Source organism: Sinocyclocheilus rhinocerous, unplaced genomic scaffold (genome assembly GCF_001515625.1).
Source record: "Sinocyclocheilus rhinocerous isolate Xijiao unplaced genomic scaffold, SAMN03320098_v1.1 scaffold536, whole genome shotgun sequence".
NCBI lineage: Eukaryota > Metazoa > Chordata > Actinopteri > Cypriniformes > Cyprinidae > Sinocyclocheilus > Sinocyclocheilus rhinocerous.
This window is the reverse complement of record NW_015647453.1, coordinates 29,675-36,077: the sequence shown is the minus strand read 5'-3', so window position 1 is coordinate 36,077 and position 6,403 is coordinate 29,675. Positions and strand designations below refer to the sequence as shown.

At 44.7% G+C, this 6,403-nt stretch overlaps 1 pseudogene; it reads left to right on the top strand.

Moving 5' to 3' along the window:
* The first annotated feature begins 1,766 nt into the window (after positions 1-1,766).
* LOC107709157 (TRIO and F-actin-binding protein-like) overlaps positions 1,767-6,403 on the top strand; it is a 22,526-nt pseudogene continuing 17,889 nt past the window's right edge.

Genomic DNA, 6,403 nt, shown 5'->3' with positions numbered 1-6,403 from the left:
GAGGAATACTCCAGCCTCCTTCATCATCCTTCATCTTGCCATAGAATGACCCGCTTGGATCATCCACCGTACCGTGCGAGCCCCCGAGGATGGACGGAGGTGTCCCAGAGTCGCCGTGATGGTCTTGGGCAGTTCGGTGTTTCTCACGGTGAGGAAAACACCAATATCTGGTTACCAATTGAGCAGCTTGTGGTGTTGTTCAGATGGTTAGAGTGGCAGTTTGAGGTGTCAGGTGGTGTTGGGTTGCACCAGGCTTTTCCTGAGCACTGTGTCACGGTGCACGAGCGCAGTATCATTTCACATATTAACACAGGTCATGATCTTGTCTCTCTGTCCGCAGGCAGCCAGAAGGAACGGAGGGAACGGGAGAGTGGATATTTCTCTCTGGGAAGGGCTGCGGGCAGCAGAGCTTTCCGTGATCAAAGCCCTCCCTATAGGCATTCAGAGAGAGGACATCCCCTGCCAAGCAACAAAAGCCCCGAACCCAAAGCCACCATTCCATTTCGAAACCCGGATCTGGGCGTCGCTTCCGAAAGGAGGACCTCTGAGTTTCAGAATGCTGAGCAGATTGAAGAAAACTATCCTCCGGAGCCGCTGGATCTCAGCCTGGAGGTCGAGGCCCTCGCCGGGCCCCGGGCCCTGAGTCCCACCCCTTTCAAACAAGCGGAATCGCTCAGCGGCTCCAGTCGAAGAGCTGGACGGAATGCCCACACCTCTCCCGTACGGCAGTCTGGAACGCTCGACTCTTCCCAAAGAGGTTCTGTCCTCTCCCGTTCCTCCTCTCCTTCCCCGTTCAAACGGGCCGAGTCCAGCTCCTCTCTAAACACGGTTGGCTTTCGGTCGGGCGGAGTTTCGCACGGACCAGATCGGGCATCGGTCAATCCGGCACGGAACAGCTACTCCGGAAACCTCCGATCGTTTGCAAGCACCGCAGGGACCGTCAGTAGCATCAATAAGTCTCTCTCTCACATGGATCTGAGAGGCACTTTACGGAAACCCGAGACCGACAGCTCCTTCCCAGAGAACCGTGGAAGCTCGTCCCCTTCCAGACGGAGTTATGAAGGTCCTGCTGTGAGGAAAACCGAAACGAAAAGCCCTGGTCACGACAGACAGAGTTCCTTCTCCTCAGTGGGACGCTATGATTCAAGAAGCCAGTCCCCTTCCAGAAGGAGTTATGATAGGAAAACCGAAACGAAAAGTCTTTCATATGAGCGCGGTCCTGACAGACCGGGAATCTCCTCCTCTTCCTCCTTGAAGAGCCGCTATGATTCCCGAAGCCAGTCCCCTTCCAGACGGAGTTATGATAGGAAAACCGAAACGAAAAGCCCTTCATATGAGCGCGGTCCTGACAGACAGGGATTCTCCTCCTCTTCCTCCTTGAAGAGCCGCTATGATTCCCGAAGCCAGTCAGATAGATAGATAGAGAGATAGATAGAGAGACAGATAGATAGGTCAGATAGATAGACAGATAGATAGTCAGTCAGATACATAGATAGATAGATAGTCAGATAGATATAGATAGATAGATAGTCAGTCAGATAGATAGATAGATAGATAGTCAGAGAGATAGATAGAGAGATAGATAGATAGTCAGATAGAGAGATAGATCCTCTTCCTCCTTGAAGAGCCGCTATGATTCCCGAAGCCAGTCCCCTGTGGGGAGGATAGAGACCAATGGCATATCAAGTCAAATTACAGAAAGTCGACGAAGTGCGTCTCCAGTCAGAAAGGGCTATGGAACACCAAGCCAATCAGATCGAAGATCAATGTCTAATGGGTTGAGTCGTGAAAGAAAAAGCCCCTCCCCATCCAGAAAAACCTATGAGACGCAAAGCCAAGCCACAATGAAGAAACCAGAAGCAAAAAGCTCCCTTCACAGCTACAACCGAGAGAGCCGACACAGTTCCCCAAGTAGAGGTCATCACCAAATCCCTGGCCCATCATCGCTTCGTAAGTCCGAAACAAGCCAGTCCTCGAAAAACCGTGGCTCTGAAAGCCGCAGTCCCTCCCCCTTAGCTCATAGCCAATCTCCTCCTCGCAAGTCAGAGAGTGGGCGGAGCCCCTCTTTGTCTACATTGAGGCGTGAGATTGCAGACCACGCCCCTCTGAGGAACACTGTGAGTGGCTCCGCCTCTTACGTAAGAAACACCACGACTAGCCATTCACAGCACGATTCATCGGGAGGCTGGAGAGGCTCCGCCCACTCTCTCCACAGCCAGTCAGTCTCACGAAACTCCTCCCCCTCATGCCACAGTAGTGAGAAGAAACCAACTGGTTCCTTTACGAAATCCGCCTGGGAAACGCCACGAGACGGAAGCAAGAGGAGCAGCGTGAGGCAGAACCTAGAAGCACAGAGCTCCACGTCTGACAACCGACGAGCACAGAGTCGACACAGAAGCCCCTCGCCTCCGGTCCAAAGACACACGTCTTCTCAGAGCTCCATGGAGTCCGAGTCGAGTCACCTCTCGGCCGGGTCGTCGGGTCTCAACCGGGAGGAGTATGCCATGATGGCTGACCTTCCCAAGGTCAAAACGGTCTTCCAGAGGGAGGGTCCGAGCCACCTGAGGAAGATGGAGAGCAGACAGAAACGAGAGCTTTCCCGCTACAAACCGGCCAGGTGGACAGAAAATGTCTGATCACTGTTCAACTCAATTTCAAAAAAAGAGGGTGTATTTAGCAAGGCTATCCTAATTTCAGGATCAAACTAATTTAATTAATTCATTCATTACAGAGCTCAAAGTTAGCTATCAAATTGTACCAAATATGAAATAAACATGCATACATCAGGGTCGGAAATTAACGAGGGCTTATGGCAAAAATGCCACTAAAATGAATAAAAATGTCCCATAACTTCAAGACACAGGGGGAAAAATGCTCCTGCACTATTAAAAATGTATTACGGCTGCTGTGATTAAAATACAGTTTGAAAATGATTAAAAAGCGTCAATTCGTGGAATTACATTTAGATTCGCTCACACTCCATCAAATAGCTTATATGCACTGTTTTGTGCAAAGTTCAGCCTTATAACCAATCAAACGTGTTTCTGTTGAACGTAGGAATACATTGGCCAATCAGAGGTGCTTAATTTAGTCAGCGCAGAAAACGCCAGAGCTGTGTTGATTGCACGTGCACACGAATTCCCTCTTCGTAAACAACACAGTGCAGTTATACGTAAATAGCTAAAACATTTATTTCGTAGATTTGGTGATCCAGGGGGCCAATATTGCCCCTTAATGGAAAAGTTAATTTCTGACCCTGCTGTGAATGATGCCAGATTTCATACGGGGGTATTCATATCTTCAGATGAGGGTCAGACCCGGGTTAGTTGAAGCTGTGTTTGTGTGTTTCTAGTCACTCCCAGAGCAAAGCTCCATCGGAATGGGATGAACTGGAGGATGACCGAGACAGTGGTACACTATCAAGGGCACACTCATCCAGCTCCCTACACACACAGGTAAATAAACACATACACGTCCTGTAACATTCACGTGAAAATATTGAATATAATAGGCTAAGGATAAGTGATTCTACAAGTAAACTAAAACGAAATGCCCATTCACACCATGGCGGATAGCTATTATGATAACAATAAAAACCATAATGTTTTAATAACCATTCTAAGTCTGCGACAACAAGAAATTCTACACTAGGGCTGCACAATTAATCGTATTTTTAAGTGCGATTACAAATTCGTTATAGTTATCGAAACACACACGGTGTCTCGTGTTTACACACACGTCTGCCGAGGTCCGAGAGCGTTAACCTGTGCGTCAGCCGCTCGTGTCATGTATTTCACCTGTGTTTGTGGCAGAGAGCAAGCAGTCCGGCCGCGGATCAGACGGAGTCCGGCAGAAACCCGTCCAGAGCGTTAGGACAGAACCAGGTACAGTAATACCTCCGTCCGCCTGCGGAGGCGCTGTAGTTCCATCGTTGCTCACCACGTGTGTGTTTGTTCTGCAGAAAACGCACAGACCGTCGGTGTATTTCTCCTGCAGCGTGGAGCAGACCGATGAAGAACCAATGCAACAGGCACGTCATAAACACTTGACACTCACTCACGATTCAAGAGATCACTCACCCACTAATTAATAATTCTGTCATCATTTACTCACCATTGTTGTACCAAACCTGTAAGACTGACCATCTTCCATAGAACACAAAAGTGAAGTGAATAGTGATCGTTCTGCCTACAACATCTCCTGTGTGCACTGCAACAAATGATTTCCTTCCTTAGGATTTTCGTCTTGTTTTCTAGTTTAAATATCTAAAAATTCTTGAATCGGGATGCATTTACTTGACTAGCAAAAATGACTTAAGATATTATGTATTGTTTTTAGTTTTTGCTTAAAACAATCATAAAAAATTACTGTATACATTGCAAAAAATTTTTTATTAAATTGTTTTCTAGTATAAACATGTAAAAGTTCTTGAATCGGGATGCATTTAAGATATTATGTCTTGTTTTTAGTGTTTGCTTAAAAATATCTGCCAGTGGGGCCTGAAAAACAATCTTGTTTAGCCTTTAAATTAAGATTAAATTAAGTCTGGGACTAAATTTTAGCCGTTATATTACAGTGAGAGCTTAGAGCTAAAGTACTGAGTTTTTCCTCACGATTTTAGACGGATTTACTACGAGCTATGAGCCGATTGAATGGCGCGGTTCTGATTGGTTGCTGAGCTGCGCTGTGCGGTTCTAATTGGTTGCTGTGCTGCTCTAGGTTGTTCTGATTGGCTACCGCGCTACCTAGAGCCGTTCCGATTGGTTGCTGTGCTGCGCTGGGTGGCTCTGATTGGCCGCTCGCTTCCGCTGAACTCTAATCGGGCTCCGCCCCGGCAACAGCGACAGCAGCGCGAGTTCCGCCAAATTTACGCTCCGATCTAACGATTCAGTGATTAAAAGTGCGATAAAACATGGCGATCTCCAGCTTTAGGGGAACCTAAAGCTCCTCAGATGCGGTGTATTGAATCAGTGCTTGTGTTTGTGTTTGTGCTGCGGCTGGATTGAACATCATGACGGTCAGTTTCACTTTAATTCACTTTAATAACCGTCGCTCTGAGTGTAAACACGATGCTTGTTTGATTCGGTGTTGTACAAGTACTCGCGGATTTCTGTGTGTGTGTGTGTGTGTGTGTGTGTGTGTGTGTGGTTCGTGAGCAAACACAACTTGTTGTTTATATATGTGTGTTTCTGCGCGCGCGCGACACACCCCACATGATGTAAATACACACCAACGCAGTGGAGCTCAGATTAATAACTTACAGTTAAATACATTGATTGTCTGTCCTGCATCCTGGTTTACACCTATTTTTTATGCGCATTTTGGAATATTGCATAAAAAAACGCTGGATGGTCGTGCATAAATGCACATCAATTCTAAAATTCAATTCGATTTAAAAATTCAGTTCAAATTCTAAAAATGTGCATAAGTAACAAATGAGTAGGATAAACTTTTTTTTGTATCCAGATGCTTTCCAGATCAAGAGATCTTTGAACAGACATCTATCTGGGACTTGATCTGGAAAGCATCTGCTGACAGACGTTTGTAAGATGTCAGTTTTACATGCATTCTAAATCATAAGCATCTTAAAGACATCTAATATACGTCTATTTGACATCTGATGAGCAAACACTCTAAAAAATACATCTTGCAGATGTCAAATAGACGTCTCTGTGATGTGAGTGCTATCAGGCTACTGAATCATGAGGAATCATTTGATATGATGAGCTATGAATCAGTAGCTATTTCATTCAGTACGAGCTTTTATTGAAACTCGGCTGCTCGATTGACTCATTCTGAGTTTGTCATATTTCTGCATGAACCCCAATGCCTGCTGGGTAATCAGAAACATGGCCTGTCCAGACACATGCTGCTATTACTGAACTACACAAGAGCTAATGATCAGAGTAAACCGTGGTAAAGCACACAGTACCCAACCCATCACCGGTGACTATCCTATACTGTCTACTATAATATAATTCATATTTATATATTCTTGGTTTTGTATATAATGCATCTATTATTTTGGCCGGAAAATGTTAATATGTGGCAATTTGCTTTAAAAAAAAAAAAGTTTCCCTGGTTTGAAATGTACTGTAAATTCTTAAGTAGTTCTATTGGCATGTAATTGCTTATATAAAATATTTAATTCAAACGTGCAATAATTTCTATTCATATCTCTTTTTTTTTTAATCCTATGTCATAATAAGATATCTTATGTTTGTGTTAAAACATACATTAATTTATTTTCATGCTTTTATTAACAATGTCAAAAATAAAGGCAGAATTCAAATCTAAATGTAAAACTTTCTTGGCTTATAAATTGTAACCTTTTATATAACCTTTTACCCTTTAACACCACCATTGCGCATGCATGCATATATATATATATATATATATATAT